Source organism: Myotis yumanensis, unplaced genomic scaffold (assembly GCF_028538775.1).
Source record: "Myotis yumanensis isolate MYYU_CA2020_CCGP unplaced genomic scaffold, mMyoYum1.0.hap1 SCAF_3, whole genome shotgun sequence".
Classification (NCBI taxonomy): Eukaryota; Metazoa; Chordata; class Mammalia; order Chiroptera; family Vespertilionidae; genus Myotis; species Myotis yumanensis.
The window spans coordinates 127,542,603-127,562,401 of NW_027223754.1; the positions used below are offsets into that span (position 1 = coordinate 127,542,603).

Below are 19,799 nucleotides of genomic sequence, written 5' to 3' on the forward strand. Positions count from 1 at the left end.
AGGAAGAGATTGCCTCCTCAGGACACTTGAACAATGCATTTTCCTAGCGAAGATGATGGCCCAAAGACATTTAAAACAGACACTGCCTTTTTGCAGGACTTGAAGTAACTTAATTCAAGTATTTTGCTGATACTAAAGGTGGACTCAAAACAGGCTATAAAAGGCAATAAGCACTAGAAGTTCTGTGGTTTATTGTTGGTAGAGTGTTTTGATAAAACGTCTCTTCTTCCTGTGAATGTTCTGCTGTAAAAAGGTTGCAGACCGAACTGAGATTGTAGAGGTCAACAAGGCTAGGGACACTGAGTTCTGTCAGTAACTTGCTGTGTGGTCTCCAAGAAACGTATTCTCACGGCTTTCACTTCCCCATGTATGGAAGAGAAATAATAGCACTTAACTGTATCTGAGAGGATTGCTGTAATTAACTTTTCCGAAATGCTTTGAAATAAGCATCAAAGAGATTTTATTTATGTGCTTTGGCTTTTGATTTTATTTGTTATGAAGGAGGACATATTTTGCATGGGAGAAAAATATTCTAGACAATAAAAATGGAAAAATTTGATGAATTATATTAAATTCATTCTATATGATCTCATGAAGATAATTTTAAAAAACTGAAAAAAACCCTTTCCATTTCATGTGGATTTCCACAAAACTGGTGAGCTCTATCCTTGTAGCCACAACCACGCCCAACTAAGTATCAGGCACTACAGATGCAAGAGTTTATAATGATGTATCTTTAGGAAGTCTTCACTTTAAAAGGCTTTCCTGATTCCATTTAGGGTTGGTAACATTATTCAATTGACTACGGTAAAATGGGTTTGTCAGTCAAGATATTTCAATACAAAATTAACAGAAAACTCATACTGACTTTAACAATAGGACATTGATTAGCTTATTTAAAAGCAAAGCTCAGAGATAGTAGGTAATTGCATTTTACTAGGCTATGCTATAGGAAAAATTCCAAAATTGCAGTAGCTTACAACATATGTTTCTTTGAAGCAAGCTGCTTCTCTACTTCAGTGTCTACTTTATTCTGGTATGCAGGCTGAAGGAGTAGCCCTTATATAGTACATCTCATGGAATAATACAACGAAAAAAAATGGAACTGTTTATTGGCTTTTAAAGCTTCTTTTAAGAAATCACATGCTTTTTTTTGTTGTTCAACTCACAAAGCAGGTTACTTGGCAAAGGCCAATGTCAAGGGGGTGGGTAAATATAATTCTTATAAGGATAGGCTAAAAATATTCTGGAATGATAACACAGCCTACCACTTAACAGTAAAGTTCAGATGTAGTTTGGTCAGGGTTCAAACTGAGTCACTACCCTACTTCACTTTCTGTCTGTGACCTCAGAAATCATCTATTAAAAGAAGACTTATCTTTTTCTAACCATCATTAAAAAAAAGTTTGAGTTTCATTTTGATTGGGACCACCTGAGTCAGGCTAAACCAAGATATCACCACTGGAACCAGGAAAGGCCAAGCATTGATTGTCTGAGATCTTGAATGGAGATCAACCTGGGTGACTTAGACCATCAGGTTGAAACCTGAATTAGATATTGATGTTATTCCCATCCAAGTCATATTGTGGCAGGGGTAGAAGAAATACAAAGAACCAAACACAGGTCTAGATATACCAATTCTTTTTGTGATTGGTCAACTTTTGTAACACCCCTTCATAAAATTACATTGTCCTCCCCACTCTTAAGTTCTGTGATATAACTCCATATTACTATCATAACATCCTTACGTTTAATTTAGTTTCAAAGGATTTCTGTTGCTTGTAACCCAAAGTGTTTTACTTGGTAAATAAATATAGAATTCATAGAAAATCCTATATAATAAAAGGCTAATATGCAAATTATCCCCTTGACCAGGAGTTCGACCAGGAGTGTGACCAGGGGGTGGGGCCAACTGGCCAACAGCCTGCGACCCCTCCCCCCAGCTGGCCCAGCCCCTGATCAGTCCCCCCAACCCTGATCAGGGGAAAGGCTGGCTGGCCAAACACCCACAGCCATTCCCTCTAGCCAGCCAGACCCACACATGCACAAATTCGTGCACCGGGCCTCTAGTTGTTACATAAAAAAGATTCCTTAAAAGTAAATAAAATTGATCTTGGTTTGAATCCAGGTCCTCTACTTACTAGCTATATGACTTTCATTAAGTTATTATATTTTCTATGCATATTCCTTTATGTTTAAAAAGAGAACAATAGATCTATAAGGTTTTTGGCAAAAATCCAGTTAGCTAATATACATGTGTAAAGGTTTTGCCTAGTATAGAATAATGACTAATTGATCAATGGTGTTTTATAAAGTATTATAAGAGTTTAGATCATAGATTGAGGGTTTAGAAAACCTTTGTGAGGAATGTAACATTTAAGCTTGATCTTACCATCTCATAGCATTTCCACATGGGAAATCTAGGAGATAATATGTAAGTATCAAAGGTCTATTGAATAGTGTCCAGCAAAGGTACAGAGCTGGGAAAACACAAGGCATGCTCAGAAAATGGGAAATAGGCAAGTTAGTTCTGTGAAAGTTCTCATTCATATCATACTCATGTCTGTTTCCATCCCCAAGCCTGAAATGGTGCTTTTAAACAATCAGTCAGGTTATCTGTACCTGTAAGCAGGTTCAGCTCCAGTCTTTTCCTCTGTGGTAGTTCCTCCTACTACACAGGAGAACAATCTACATTCACACTTTTCATAAATGCTTCTCAATGCGGGACATTTTCAATATGTTTATCTATTTTGCCACTCTGTTCTCCATTTTTACCTATATTTTAATATCTTATAATTTCTAACACACTCTGGGCAAGAATAAAATATAATCATCAGAGAGATGCAAATTTAAACCACAATGAGGTATCACCTCACACCTGTCAGAATGGCTACCATCAATAAATCAACAAATGACAAGTGCTGGTGAGGATGTGGAGAAAAGGGAATCCTAGTACACTGCTGGTAGGAATGCAGACTGGGGCAGCCAATGTTGGTTTCCAGGAAACATGCTGGTGAAGTCCATCACTTTATTGTCAGCAGTGCTGACAGCTCATTTAATTGCAGAATCTTCCATAATGGCTGTCCTTTCCACTCCCGCTTTCTGAGGGGTTGCTTGGAAGAATCATTTCATGAGCATCCTATAGTGCTTTTTCATGCTCTCCACTGGTTACCTTCTAGTCTGGAACTCATCCAAGTACTTTTCCACCGATTTATAATAACAGTGTGCATCGCCCTACCCCCAGCCTGGTATTTCACTACTCAGAGAAAGCTTAATGCCATCTGCAAACTGGAAAATTCAATTTAGAGAAGTTGAGAAAATGTAAAGTATAATTGATCTTCGCATATTTTAAGTAATATCCAGCTCTTAACCACTTTACATATGTTTGAATCAACACTGTTTGATACCGAAGTAATATAGTTTTGTTTACAGCATCAAACAACCAGGCTTTATGCATTTTAATTGATTAGTTTTGAAAAATTATTTGACCCATTTAATTCTTCCAAAATATTTTATAACAAAAGCACCATATATTAAGACTTTCTGTGAGCTAGATACAGTGTTCAATGTTCTAATTATTTAACCCAACAACAACCATGGAGGTAACTATTAAGAACTTCATTTTGCTACTGAGAAAATATACTAGAAATGACCTTAAATTCCTTACCCAGGCACACCACAATGCCCGTAAATGAGAACAACAATTTGAATCAATTGCCTGAATATTTACCAGTTACAAATTAGCATGACTAGAAGTACACTTTTAAAAATCACTTCATCTAAAGCAGTTTCTCAAATATTTTTGCAGTGAAACATTCTTTTAAAAAATAACTCTAATGCAAAAGAGATTAAAATTGCATTTTATTGTCTAATGTTTCCTTGGCTGTTTTTCTTTTTTGATAATAATGATGCAAATATATTGTAAACATTCAAACAATATGGAAATTGCACAACGTGAAAATCCTATTTTGACAAACACAAAACTTTTAGACAGTAATTTAAGTGACTGCTGAAGTCATATCAGCCTTGGCATTCAATTTGTTTTTGTAATTTACTGGGTTGTTTAAAAAATAGAACATCTTGGTTCTTACAGACAAACAGGAGGAGACAACCTTGTATTTGTGTGTGTGTGTGTGTGCGTGTGTGTGTGTGTGTGTGAGTGTGTGTGTGTGTGTGTGTGTACAGGCAAATACAGATGTGATTTACAAAAAAAGAAAGCCAAGAGCTGTAACCATTTTAATCAAGGACACATGTTTGTAAATTCAAATATAGTCTCAGAGATGGGAAGAAAGATTTATGTGAAGAAAGGCCTTCACAAAAAGAAATTGACCTGGCGGCAGAAGTCAATATGCTGGTGGTCTACAACATGTTCAAATTTAGAGTATAACACACTTGAATGTGTGTCTTAATTTATTACAGTTAAAATATTAAATTGGAATCAAATGTCAATGATCTTCTCAAATACCTTCAAGAACTAAGGTTCCATAGGAAACAGTTTGAAAATCACCCCTTAAAACATCACATCTACAACTTACCCCTTCATTTAAAAACTACTATCTTTTCTAACATTGACCTAACCTACAGATCTAGATATTTGGCTCACATGAGGGAATTCAAATACATAGAAACACACAATTCTCTAAACAAGCTGTAGCCAATATATCTCTAAAGAATGGATATATATATATATCAAATACATTTTGTTTCTGGGGTTGTAGAGAAACATGGAAATTCCTAAGCCAATGGCTCACGGTGGTCCATACCAAAGATGAGAATATTATATGGGACAGATAATTTGTATGAAAGAAAGAATATGATTAAATCTGAAGGTAAACAACACAGAAAATGTGGTGAGGTTAGGGTTAGTATTTTAACATTTTAATCTTGGGTAATGGTACCCAAGGCCATCAATCTTTTATTTTTTCCATGTATATGTTTTCTTAGTGGAAAAGAATGCTCAATGAGGTATGTAAGATTCAACACTGATACACATACAAATTAGTTATTTTAAGGGAGGCCCCAGTCTTGAAAATCATAAACTTAGATTCAGTGGCAAGTTAATTTTCCTGTAAGTTTATTTGTTTTATTCTTCTTGTGGCTTGAATCAAAACTAAGAATAAGCCTTTGAACTGAAATTCTAAGTAGTTTTGCCACTTGAATATCATCTGGCTAAGAAGTTATATTTGTGCAGATAATAGGAGAGGTATGCCAAGATATAAAAGAGAGACCAATTTCTTCATAGTTTTAAATATTGGCCTATAGTACGTGAGGGATTTAATTATCTCCCTTTGAATCCTGTTGTGCCTTTTCTTGTTAGACTTAGTTCAGCTTTTATTATTCATTTCTGTGACTGCACAAGAGGAACTAAAAACTGAAAACACCAGGCACATAAGGAATTAATTTAACTTGGGTTCCAGTTCAGAATGAAGGAAGGTATTGGGTTTGTGCCATACACAAAAACGAGGGGCAGAATTTTGTCTTGCTTTTGTACTATTTATTATACCACCTAAAATAGTCTTTTTAAGTGATGGTTTTCAACATGGGTCCTCCTGCTCGCAGGAATTCCCTGAAAGTCCTACCCAGCAATCTGCATAAGAGTACCGAATATAAGTAACAGAAGGGGAAAGGACTGGTTTAGGACTATAGGAAAAAATAACATTAAAAGTATAGAAAAACATATTTTAAAATGTCATAATAAGGCTTTCTTTTTTTCTAGCATTACCAAGTAAACTGTGTAGGAGGTCTGAGGAAACGTTACTATTTAAATGTAGTCTATAAAATAAAAGATTTGGGGTATATGCTATGAGTTTTATTTACACAGCTGATTTCACATGTCAGGTATAACAACATTGCAAGGGAGAAATATAAATCCATAATCCCTTATATAAAATTTTCAAAGTCAGATGTGTGTCAGAATTCAGAATTTTCCAGATTTTAGAAAGGTAATACAAAACATATGCCATATATCATGCACGGTCACTAGGAGTTTCTGTCTGAGGCAGTACCCTGTAATTAAACATGGTAATACCTATACAGCAAAAAGTATGAACTTCCCATTAAACAGTATGAAGATCATGAATAACCTTGCTTATATCGTTTTAGGGCAAGTCTTTCTAGCTACTAGGTTGTCTGTGCTTTCTTCATGTCAGAAATGTATGTAAGCCCTAGCTGGTTATGCTCAGTGGATAGAAAAAAGGCCTGCGGACTGAAGGGTCCCGTGTTTGATTCCCGTCAAGGGCTCATGTCTGGTTGTGGGCTCGATCCCCAGTAGGGGGCATGCAGGAGGCAGCCAATCAATTATTCTCTCTCACCATTGATGTTTCTCCCTCTCTCTCTCCCTCTCCCTTCCTCTCTGAAATCAATAAAACTAAATTTAAAAAAAAATTAAAAAACAAAGAACTGCAGGTAAAGGAGTATGGACCTGTACTGCCTAATTGCTCTCCAGGATGGTGCACCAGTCTACATTTCCATCAGTTCTTACAGTTAACTTCTTGGCAGGTCTTAGTCATCAATGAATGAATGTCCAGCATGGTATCTAATTCATAGCATTAATTTTTGATTGAATCATTTAAGCAAAACATCACTATCAAGGAGAACCAAAGCATCCCCTGGGGAATGTTTAATGAGCAGTCACTTGAAAATAAATTGAAAAACAAAAATATGAGTTTTTCTCACATGCTGCAATTTGGTTTGGGGTTGAGTAGAAGGCTAAAGTAAATAAGATCTGCATTTTATGAGGCATTGAGGACCCCAAGTATTTAAATGGCCAACTTCTGTGCAGTCAGTTCTAGGTCAATCATATGGTCAATACAATTTAGGAGTTTAAGGGCCAAAACAAGATGCATTAGAAGTGTTTCTCATATCTGTAGAGTGACCTTATCAGAGCTTATCAACAATTTAAGATACAGGATTCTCCTAGCTTGGAGCTTTGTAAAGTTTCACTATAAATAGAAGCTTCATCAGTTAAAATATATTGTTTCCCTAAAAACTACTCTGGCATTTTTTTTCCTGGTCCCTAGCACCATAAAACAACAGTAATCTTTCCCAATTAGCCTTTAAATGCAGTTGTCCGAATAGTATCAGACCTGAGATATGCCAAAATTTTCATAACATATTTGCAATTCCATCAAAAAAATTCTTAGAACCCATTTCAGAGAACAAGTCTCTCTTGATCTAACATATAAAATAGCTTAGGTATCCAAAATTTTCACCATTTCCTTGTGAAAATAATTGTCCTGCCCCTGTCTTTGAATGTCTCTGGCTAGCAACTCTCTCCAAACCTAGTATCTGCCAGGCACCTTCCTGCTGCATGTGAATGGAGCAAAAGTGCATGTGTCCTCAGCTCTGGATCTTGAGAATGACTCAGGAATCAGGCATTATAAATATTTAGAGAAGAGAAAATGCCAATTCACACATTTACATGTTTTGTTTGCCTCCTACTCTTTACCACTCTTTTCAGGCCATCTCTCTTCCCCTGCCACAGTAATATGTCTGAGCGATTAATGTGTTTAATTATGTTATCCCTTTTCTTCGAAACTTTCTTGGGTTCCCTTTTACCTTCAGTGGCAAAAAAAAAGCACACAGTTATCTTACTAGTTTTTTATATTATTCTGAATCTACTTCGTTGGCCCTTTATTCCCCACCTGCCCCAGGTACACCTGTGTTTCACCTTCAATAAACTCCATGCTGTTCTAAAAAACATACTATGCAGTTGTAAAAAAGAAGGATCTCTTACCCTTTCAGAGAGCATGCAGGGACCTGAAGAGTATTATGCTAAGCAAAATAAGCCAGTCAGAGAAAGGTAAGTATCACATGACCTTGCTGTGGATTCTAATAAACAGAATAAACTGACTGAACAAAATAGATCCAGAGTCATAAAAGCATGCAACAGACTGAGGAATCTCAGAGAGAAGAAGCAGGGATGGAAAGAGATTAACCAAAGAACTTATGCATAACCCTTGTATCCAGACAATAGTTCAGTGAAGGCCTGGGGGTGGGGGTGGGGCATGGAGCAGGAGCAGAAGTAGAGGAGGATGATGGGGGAAAAATTTAAAATAATAATAATAAAAACACCAAAACCTCAATCTTGAGCCTTTGTTCATACTTATGTTTCTGTTTGTGATATACTCACTCTGTCTTAGGCAAACTCATATTCATCCCCAAGAAGCAGTTCAAATCTCATCCTCTCAGGGAAGCTTTTTCCAACCATCTCCTTTCATGCTCTTTTATCACCACTTTTACATCCTTCTATTATAGTACTTCTTTGTCAAGGTTATTTTAGTCCTGGCCAGTGTGGCTCGGTTGGTTGAGCATTGTCCTGTGTACTGAAAGGTCACTGATTTGATTCCCAGTCAGGGAACATGCCCAGGTTGAGGGTTCGTTCTCCCACCTGGGGGTGTGTGGGAGGCAACTGATCAATGTTTCCTCTTTCTTCTCTCTCTAAGATCAATGAAAGCATATTTTGGATAAAAAGAGGTTATTTTAAAGTTTCTGACATTTCTGTCTCTTCTTCATCTTTTTGTGCCTTCTCCAGAACATCTCATATTACCAAGCATATTTTGGTGCTCTATAAATGTACCTTGATTGAATAAAAATAAATGAATGTTTTATGAATTTGTTAACAAATCACTTCGGAAAAGAGGTTGGATCATGACATAGTGTTTAATAAGAGAACTCTAATAGTAAGGAAATCTATGAAGTTTTTAACTGAACAAACAAATATTTTTTCCTTATGCTATAAGGGGGCAGAATTCTATTCAGTATCTATGAAAATAACATCACCTGTCTTAATGAGAACATTTGCAGGTCTTTCTTGATAATTAAGTTGAAAAACCCTCTGATACATGAGGAAGAGTAGTGATAAAGTGATCAAAGTCCTAGGAAATGCCAGCAATTAAGAATTATAAGAATACCAAACACTACGTTATATTGATTTTCTTCAATATTGCACACAATTCTTAAAATATACTAGTATGATGCCTTAAAAAACAATGACAAAGAAGCCACTCAGGCCCTGATTTCAAGGCAGAGCTGAGCCTGACTTCCTTGCAGGGCTCACTGAGCTGATACATGGAACCAAGGACTTTTCTCTGAGCTGTTTGCTGCTCCCAGGAGAGCAGGAGGCAGGACTGCCCTGAGCTGCCATCCCGCCCTGCCATTCTGGCCAAGCAGAGTCCGGGACACCCAGGACCGGAGAAAAAAAACACATTTACTGGTAGTTGGTTGCATTTCCTCACAGGAAATAAGCAACATTCACTGTAACTTTGGCACCACAACAGCCCAGCAAAATAGGGTGTCACAAATACAACACATTATGGTTAGTCCAAGGTATTCGTATTTGGAGTAACTGACTTGTCTCCGGTCCCACCATGACAGTATCAGGACATCTCTTTTCTCTAAATTTCCATTTTATCATTCTCACTTGCAACTAGGGATCTTATGCTCCTTTACTAAAATTGATATCATCCCACATGAAATTCTTTATCAAACCTTCCCTTCTGGGAGGGAGAGGCGAGACAGCATACCACCATTTCTCTACTTGTCATTAATCCTTTTTTAAATTTCACAAACCTGAAATAAAAGGTTCTTTACTTTTTTATATTTGTATTCTGATTTTAAATAATCTTGTTTCCTTATAAGATTTATGGGGGGGGGAGGAAATTTCAGAACTCCCAGATGTTATCGGCAAATAGAAATTAGGATCTGGATGTTGTGCTCAGTTATTAGAAATTAGAGTTGAGATGTTCTAAAATTTTGCAATTTTCACATAAATATGGGTTGTGCTGGGTATTTAGGGAGCTTTCTCAATATAATAGTTCAAATTATCTTCTATCTCTAGAATATTGACTTACTGACTTATTTACCTCTTACAACACCAATACTGCACTGTCTTGATTTCTGAACCTTTATAATAAGTCCAGAAATCTGGTAGTATTATTCCTCCAACTTGGTTCATTTTCAAAATTCCCCTTACTTTTCTAGGTTATTTGCACTTCCATATGAAGTTTAAAATCAGCTTGCCAATTTCTACAAAAAAAAAAAATGCTTGCTAGGATTTAAATGGGGATTTCCTTGAATCTATAGGTCAATTTGGAAAGACTTGACATCGTAACAATAATGAGTCCTCCCATATGATTGTAACAATATTGGATTTTGGAAAGGAGAGATGATAAGCCCAGGTGCTTTTATCTAATCTCTTTACTGGAAGCTTTGTTTGTGATCTCTAATTTTTTTCTCTCAATCAATCTCCCCTTTCTAACTTCACATATAGAAATTTCTAGCTGTTGCTAAAATAAACAATACCCAATTCACTTAGTACAGTTATCTCTCCTAACTGTTCTGTGTTTTCTTTCACAATCAGATGAAAGAAGCCAAATTGCTGTTAATACATTTTGCCTACAACTTTATAGCACTGGTCACTAGTGTTTCATCCTGATCAAAAACTGATGGACTTTTCTTTAGTGCTCTTTTTGATCTCTCACCGCTGCCTTTCTCCTCTGCAAACCTCCCTTTCTCCATTGATTATCCTTTACACCGGCTGCAGGATCTAGCATCATATTTCCAATAATGTATTACAGAAGCTCTAGCCTGTCGGGATATTAATTAGTAAAAAAGAAAGAAAGATAACCAAGCTCAAGATTCTTCACTGCAGAGCCTTTGATATGCTAATGTGCATCATGAATCATCAGGAAAATGTTACAACATATGGCATTCACCAAACATGCAAACCTGGTGTTATAAACCCTGAGCAATTAATAAGGCATTAAAAGTTGTCATGTCTACCAGGGAGATCTGAGTAATTTAAGTATCTTACCATTCCTCAGTTTCCTTATCTTTCATTCTTATACAATTTTTCCAGTCTAATCTTTAAAATTATACATTTTATTATTCAATAAAATAGTTTATAATTTTTTTTATCTTTACTGAACTATGCATCATTATAATTTCAGCACAATATTCCTCGATAGCATGGAATTCCTAGTAAATGGAATTACTTTTAGTTTAAAATGTGTTTACAAAATAATTTTGGGGGAGAGAACAGGGGTTCAAATGGTGTTAAGAAAGCCAAATCACCTTGGAGGGGGAACATAACTGTGACTTACAGAAATACTCCCTTTCCATTCTGTGGTCACAGGGAAAAACTGGCTCTCAAGGTATCAATTATGGGTTATAGCTGGTATGTTCAAGATGACGCTGCATCAGGATGCAGAACACTGTGGTCAGACTGGGAGCTGGACATGCATGTAAAAATGCTTCAACCCTTAGACTAAATCAAGCTTCCTCACACCTGAAAGAGAATGACTTCAAACTCTCGTGGAAGCTTTTGTTTCCAGTTGATGTGACAGAGCAGCATAATCAATAATAAATTGCAATGAGCTAAGGGGTTATTTTGATTTCTTTGATCAATATGATCTGACATTTTTATGGAACTCTGCCAAAAGTGATGCTCCTTGACGCCCAGGGGAAAAGTACCAAGGTCCACTCACATTTATGAAGCCAAGAGCTTAGACTCTACTATTTGGAATTTAAGGACCAAGGGGGGAAAGAAAATGAACATCCATTAATTTAAAATTATAATTTTTATGTGAAGGGGAAAAAATATTTATGCTTGATAAATAAAGAGGAATAAGGGTTTATGGTTTTTAGTCCATTTTACATGTGCTTTATTTAACAAATTTTTTACACTAATTTTTAACTTAGGTTTTTTAACTCACATGTTGCTTAATATTTACTTGCAAAATAAATATGCTTTCAATTTAGTTTTCATATGGAAGATGCCAGTATTTAATCAATATTGAATGAATATTAAAAACATATTAATCTAGAAACCAAAATATGAGGTACCACAAGAAATGAAATATAGCTTTTTCCTTTTAATCATTTAAAAATATTAGTTGTACTGAATGCTGGATGTTTTAGAGAAATGGAATATTTTCTACTATTTTTTCATATTAAAAAATAATGAACCCTAACCGGTTTGGCTCAATGGATAGAGCATTGGCCTGCAGATTCAACGGTCCCTGGTTTGATTCCAGTCAAGGGCATGTACCTTGGTTGTGGGCACATACCCATTAGGGAGTGTGCAGGAAGCAGCTTATCGATGTTTCTAACTCTCTATCCCTCTCTCTTCCTCTCTGTAAAAAATAATAAATGACCTAAAATTGAGCCTGTTCAATTGACATGGTATAAAATCTCACAACAAGAAAGACTGACGAATGTGTTGTTTCATTTTAGGAAAACATCTTCCTTTAAAAATCCTTATTTATTGTGGTTTTGATATGAGAGATGTACTGAAGGCCCTGGGACAATGATTTTCATATAAAAGCTGCTTATACACTCAGGTTCTCTATAGTATGTTTTAAATTACACAATTTATTGCAAACAAATTAACATCTTAGAGCATGTGATAATTAATTTTATGTGTCAACTTGAAAAGCCTTATAGTATGTAATATTAAATTAAACATTAATCTTGGTGAATGTATAGACTTACATCAGAGTAAGTCACCTTATGAAAATCGTGTATAGAATTTAGAATGCTTTGTTAATTCTAATTGGAGAAAAGGACTGGACATTTTAAAATAATAAAAGGCTAATGTGCAAATTGACCAAACAACAGAATGACTGGTCGCTATGACGTGCACTGACCACCAGGGGGCAGACACTCAAAGCAGGAGCTGCCCCATGGTGATCCATGTGCTCCCACAGAAGCCAGGCTCATGGCTGGCAAGCACAACAGCGGTCCGAGGGCTCCCAGACTGTGAGATGGTGCAGGCCGGGTTGAGGGAACTCCCCCTCAATGCACTAATTTCATGCACCAGGCCTCTAGTTTTAAAATAAAATATGATGAGTGACAAGTGCTTAACATTGTAACATTTCAAATACTTTAATATGATTTACCTCAAATCGAGAATTTGGGCAAAGGTTACTCTAGGCATGTATAAAAAATCTTCACCCTCTTCTAAAGTAACTGAATGTAGGCCACTCCTGTGACTGTTTATTTTTACACGATATACAATGAAAACACTGTAATTAAGAATGGATAAAACCAGCTGTGCCTTGAGTTTATCAAATTTCTTAACGTTGTTTTTGACTATTCGGAGTCTGTGAAGACTAAACCCTACTTTTCTAAGAATTTTCCCTCAATTCCTGAATCAATGTTTATTTTAAAAGAAGTATAATCCATATGGTTTTGATTCCTCCACACTTAACTTATCCAAATGCAGTTTTGCAAGAACCATTTGAAGTCAAAAGCTTTTTGAAATTTTTATGAGCTTTTTTTGTCTTTTTTTTTCCCTCTCAGAAAAGGAAGCAACACTTGCCAAGTGTAAACAAAGCTTATCACCAAACAGTTTTTTATTCTAAAATAATGAAACTGGATCGAGTGCTGAATTTGACAAAATAGTTCATTTATCTCTAGTGAAATTGTCTAAGCTCATACAGAGACCGCCTTCTCTAAGGGACAGCCAGGCGACGCCAGCATTGAACCATCCAGACTTTCATGTCCTACACAGTACAGCAGCTAAATAGTTTCCAAGCCACAGTTCACTTATGTCTTTATTTTGTCACAGAAGCCACCCAAGTACATTATTAAATGTCATGAAAACCCTGAAAAGATAGACATGGAAATAGAGGAACAGTGTTGCATTGATGACTGAGCACCTCCCAATAATGTCAAACTTGAGTAGGAAATCAGGGGGAAAAAATCATGTATGGAAGCTTTTAGAATTGCACGTAGAAGAGCCACAGATTAAAAACTGCCTGCCAACTGTTTTTGTAAATAAAGTTTTATTATAATACACCCACTAGAGGCCCAGTGCATAAAATTCATGCATGGGGGAACTGGGGGAGGTCCCTTAACCCAGCCTGCATCTTCTCGCAATCCGGGACCCCTTGGGGGATGTCGGGCCTAAACTGGCAGTCGGACATCCCTTTCACAATCTGGAACACTGCATGCATGAGTGACCATACTTTTCAACTAAAAGGCATCTTGCTGCTGTATGGGCAGCTACATTTTTTTGCCTTGGTTATAAAAAGTAGTACATAACATGATCCTTCTGAGGCAGTAATACCATTTCCCCCATCTTATGGATAGAAAAACTGAAGCAGAGAGAAGTTAAGTAATTGGCTTTGTCACACAATTATAAGAGTGAGAGTCAGGGCTGACCACAAAATGTGCAAGCCAGAGTCCATGCATGTCATCGCTGCATCATCCTGTTTTTTCAGTGTTAGAGTAGCCTTTCCAGGTTTATAATTTTTAAATCTAATAGACTGTTACAATATATAGGGTAGGGTCCCTATGCCAGGCTGGTGATCTGGGCCATCTGTGGGGAGACTGGCAGGCAGGGAGATCAGCAGGTTCCTGCTGTCACCTGCCTTGGCTGGTCACCTGGCGCTGGCAGCCGGCCGGCCCCACCCCCTGATCACCACCACAGGTCATCTCCCTCTCAGGGGGGCAGTGTGCATCATAGCGACTGGTTGTTCCACTGGTCATTCTGCTGTTCAGTCTATTTGCATATTAGTGTTTTATTATATAGGACTAGAGTCCCAGTGCACAAAATACATGCACGGGGACCGGTCCCTCAGCCCAACCTGCACCCTCTCAAATCCAGGAGTCCTCAGGGGATGTCCAACTGCCAGTTTAGGCAATTGGACATCCCTCTTGCAATCCAGGACCTCTGGCTCCTAACCTCTCACCTGCCTGCCTGCCCTAACCACTCTACCTGCCTGCCTTATTTTCCTAACTGCCCTTCCCTGCTGGCCTGGACACCCCTAACTGTCCTCCCCTGCTGGCCTGGTCACCCCTATTAACTTTCTTTTTTAATTTTATCCCCTTCACACACAATTGTATTTGACTCCCTTATTGGCTTCTCCCTCTCACACAATTTTTCTCTCTCCTTTATGTAACACTTTTTCCTACTGATTCATCATTTATAAACTTTTCTTTCCTCCTTATTTCCTATTTCTATTCCATCATCCTTCTTCCCATCTTTCTCCTACCCTCACTTCCCACATTCCTTCTTTCCATTATCTTTACCCCTGCCCTCCCTCCCCTTTTCCTTCCTTCCCACCTTAATTTTTTTTCTTCATTTCCTCTCTCAGACCTGCTTTGCTCCCTCCCCCATTTCTTCCTTCTTCCCATTCTCCTTTCAAGCTCTACTGTCTCCCCTTTAAAACTTTTCTTCCCTCCCTCTTTTTCTCATCCTACCTTTCCCATACATTCTTCTCTACTTACTTCTACTGTTTTAATATCTACCTACTTGCCTAATTATTCACTACCATTTATCTGTTTTCTTTTCTGACTCCTACTTTTAAAATCTGTCCCCAGTACACAACTATACTTGATTTTCATTATAGCTCCTACAGTTCAATCATGCATACTCTCTCCTTCTTTAACTCTGCTGTCTACTGACTTCTTTATAAAGTTTTTCCCTCCCTCCTTCCTCTTTTTTTTTTTTTTTTTTTTTTTCACCGAACAATTCTATTGGTTTAAGATGAACTGCATATGAGGTAGTAAAGCCGTCTGGAGTGGGAAGGGTGGAAGGCACGGGAGTGTGGCCAGATCATCTATCCAGAAGTTGTGTCCCCATTTTTGGCATCTCTGGTAGGTAGGGCAAGGCTGGCATCTCCACAGATCCCAGAGCAGATAAGGGGTGGGGGAGAGAGAATGTGTGAAATGAGAGAGAGAGAGAGAGAGAGAGAGAGAGAGAGAGAGAGAGAGAGAGAGAATAGTCATATATGTGTCTGAGAGAGAGAGAATGTATATGTGTCTATTGAGAAACAATAGTTGTGTATGTGTATATGAGAGAGAGAAACAGAATAGTTGTGTATGGGTCTACGAGAGAGAGAGAGAGAGAGAGAGAGAGAGAGAGAGAGAGGATCTGAAAGATAGGGTTCTGGTTTGTTTCTGTGTAAGAAATGGGGAGAGAAAAAGATTGAAAAGAAGGGAAAAAAGAGGAGGCAGACCCCACCTTCCCCTTAGGGGACCCCCTTCTCCTTGCCATGTAGTCAGCAACCCCAGCACTGAGTCGGCTGGGGTAGGGCGACCCCATTTACCCTTCTCCATCTTGTGCTTCTCCTGTGTCTGGGGCTTGTCCTCTGGATGCCTTTGTCCTTTCATCAGGAGTCACCTCGTGAGCCCCCACCCTGTGGCCTGAGGGGTGAGATCAATGGGAAATGTCAGAATGAGCGCTCCCTGGTCCTTCTGTTGGGGACGTCACTGAGGACGGGGTCACAGCCTCCTGCCAGCGCCGTTTGCCCTCATTTCCCGAGGGCTGTCCCCCGAGGTTATCTCCGTGGCCCTGGGCCCATCGAGTGTCAGAGTGATTCCACCTGGGAAGCAGGGCAGGGATCTCCGTTGAGCCCGGGCATCCCCAGAAACATGTCTCCAGACCCTGAAAGATTGAAAGAGCAGCCAGAGCCTGCGGAGGAAGGGGGTTCGGGGGAGCTGGTGCAGCTGTGGCCCCCTTGGGTGATAGACGCAGCTGTCTTGATGGCATAGATGTTTGCCTCCTCTTGAAACTTTCCGCTATTTTTCTTATAGCGAATCCACTTGTTGCCAAACCTGTTGGAGACCTGAGAGACGGTGATGCCACGCTTCTTGGCGAGCTCCTCCTTGGCCTCCTCACTGGGGTGCGGGTTACTCAAGTGGGAATAGAAATATTCATTTAGGACCTTGGCGGCCTGTTTGCTGAAGTTCCGGCGTTGCCGTCTGGCATCCAGGAACCCGGAGCTCAGGGTCATGCCGGCCTCGCAGGTGCTCTGCCTGAGCTGCCTCTGGATGGCCTGAACTTGCGATGTATGATGCTCCCACCCGCCCCATCTCCTCGGGTGCCACGGGCCTGGTGCGGCTCTGCTCCCTCAGCAGGTTCATGACGTGGGCTGTGAACTCGTTACATGCCTGCTCACACTTCTCCAGCTCCGAGTGGTAGATACGGCGGATCTGGGCAAGTTTGCTGCGATAGTCCGAGTGTTCGATGGAGTTGTCAGGGGACATGCCGCCCCTGGAAGCTGCTGCGGCTGCTGCCACCGAGCTCCCCACCTTTCTGAGGCCCAGCCACACCTTCGCCAGGAGCATGTTGTCCAAGCGCATACGCTGGGGGTCCACCGGCTCCTCCCCCTGGGAGCTTTGGATGCCGAGGCCGGTCTCCTTGACTTCACACAGGACGCTGAAGAGAGCTGGCTTCATTCGGTGGCAGTTTAGGGCGTGTTTCTTGGCCTGGGCCTCGTCCAGGCTCTGGTCCGAGATGGTCATTATCTGCTGCAGAATGTCCCCGATGTCTTGCTTCCCTCGCAAGCAATCCACACCAGGAGGCTCGCCAGGGCCCCCAGGCTCCCCACCCACCAGCCCCAGGCCCCCCCGGCCCCGCCTGGAGGGGGCGGCCCCAGCAGCCGCTCATCCATAGTGGGGAGGGGCCCTGAGGCCCCTGCCTGTTCCACCCCTCCTCCACCTGGTTACTACCCCCAAACTTGCCAGGCCTCTGGTCCCTCTGCCCCGACCCCCACCCATCTCCTGGCTCCCCCAGGGGTTTACCCCGACTCTGAAGGGAGACCTGGGGTACTGACTGGGCCCCCCACAGGAGACCCTGGCCCCTGGCAAGGGATAAAATGGAGCCGGAGAGAGAGGATGCCCAGGCAGGGAGGTGGGGGGGGGGGGGGGTGAGCAAGAGGAAGGAGCCTTCCTTCCCTCTTTAAAGCTTCCCTTGGGGGGAGGGCGTTAACCACCAGCCCAGGGCTCATCCCCAGACAGGTGTTTGCTGCCCCCACTTCCCCGACCTCCCCACCGCCATCCTGCTCCCATTCCCTACCTGGGATGCCCAGCCCAGCGAGGGTGGCCAAGGCCAGCGCAGCCTGGGCGCTGCTGCCACAAAGCAGGAGCACCTCCGCCTGGAAAGCCTCGGACCGTCCACCCCTCCATCCAGGGATCCGCCAATGGCCCACACCGGGTGCCTGGACAGGGCTCCCAACTCTTCGCTGCCTGCGTCCTGCCCTTCCCGAGCCTTGCAGCTGCCTGAGCAGAGGGCAGAGACGCAGCCTGCTGATCTGGTGGTGACATGGCTGGCATAACGGATAATTAGCATATTCCTCTCTTATTATATAGGATGACCTATGGCTGTTTTTGTGCTATGATGGTAAAATTGAGTAGTTGTAACAGAAACCACATGGAGGGCAAAGCCCAGAGTACTTACTACCTGGACTTTTACAGAAAACTCCTGGTTTACATCATGTGTGGCCAAAACCACTTAGCTTCTCAGCTCAGGAAATACAAAACTTCTCAGAATGTCATATGCTCACTTTAGATCAAGGATTAGAAGGATATAAAAATAAAATGAAACATCCTTATTTTTTTAATCAAAGAATATATTGTTAGAAAACTAACAAACATATATTATAAATGTATATTTTCCTGCAACCTCCCTCCCCTCTGACAGCTGTCAATCTATATAATCTATCTCTGAGTCTGTTTCTATTTTGTTAGTTTATTTTTCTCATTAGATTCCACATATGAGTGAAATCATATGGTACTTGTCTTTCTCTGACTGGCTTATTTCACTTAGCATAATGTTCTTCAGGTCCATCCATGCTATAGCAAAGGGTAAGATTTCCTTCTTTTTTATGGCTGAGTAGTATTCCTAAAAGGTGATGAGATTAATAAAAAAATTTTAAAAACCTCATAGAAATGAAGGACAAGATGTTGGGGGGAGGGATGGATAGATAAATGGTGATGGAAGGAGACTTGACTTTGGGTGGTGAACATACAATACAGTATACAGATGATGTATGATAGAATTGTACACCTGAAACCTATATAATTGTATTAACCAGTATCACCCAAATAAGTTCAATAAAAATTATATTTTAAAAATATGTTATTTTTCACATAATAGTAATAAATGAGCATTTGCTGAACTTACCTAATTTCTAACTTCTCGTGGTCAAACATTTTAGGAATTAGAAAAATGTATGCCATTCTCCCAGCACTATGGTAGTTATCTTTTTGGTGAAATGATTACTTTTACCCTTGTATTATTAACATAACAGAAAAAAAATTAGATTGTATAAACTGTACTTTGTACTAGCAGCTATACTGGGCTTTTCCCCCCTGCATTATTATATTAAACCTCATAAAACCATTTTTCTAAGTTATTTAAATTTTAGAGATCCCAGTTTCTTCTTTTGTAAAGTGTGGATAAAAATATCTACCTCATAGGGCTATTCTGAGGATTAAAGAAATTAATACATATATGATACTTAGAATGCCTGTATCATATGTTAAACCCCAAAAGGACCCCGCCAAAGTCAGAGTCAATAAAACTGAATTTATTAAAAATAGTGCAAGAAAGGGGAATATCCCTCTATGTTCTCAAAAGGGGAAGTCAGAAGACAAAAAGGGGGGATATTATTCTAGAGTCTCAAAAGACGAAGTCAGGAGAAAAACATACATATAACATATATAAAATATATATAATACCATATATATGTATATGTGTGTATACCTATGTGAATGTATATGTGTGTATATGTATGTACTCATATATATGTGTGTGTGTGTGTGTATATATATATATATATAGTATTAGAATCTGAACTTATAATAGATTTTGGGAGGAGTTTTGCAAAGCAAGTGACTGACTGGAATTGAGCAGATTATGACATGAGAGTTATGAATTGCTGGGCACAGTGAGGCAAAAGGGCTTGGTGCAAGTACTGATGTAAAAGCAGTTAATTTCGTTAAATGGATTGTTTTAGTTGGAGTATCTTCTAGGAGCAATTATTTCCTGGCCCATGTAGCTGTTTCTT

The 19,799-nt window shown here is 39.6% G+C and overlaps 1 pseudogene; it reads right to left on the reverse strand.

Annotated features, from left to right (window-relative positions):
• Positions 1 to 16,165: 16,165 nt before the first annotated feature.
• On the reverse strand, positions 16,166 to 17,402 carry LOC139005305 (pre-B-cell leukemia transcription factor 2 pseudogene; annotated as a pseudogene).
• Positions 17,403 to 19,799: the final 2,397 nt, after the last annotated feature.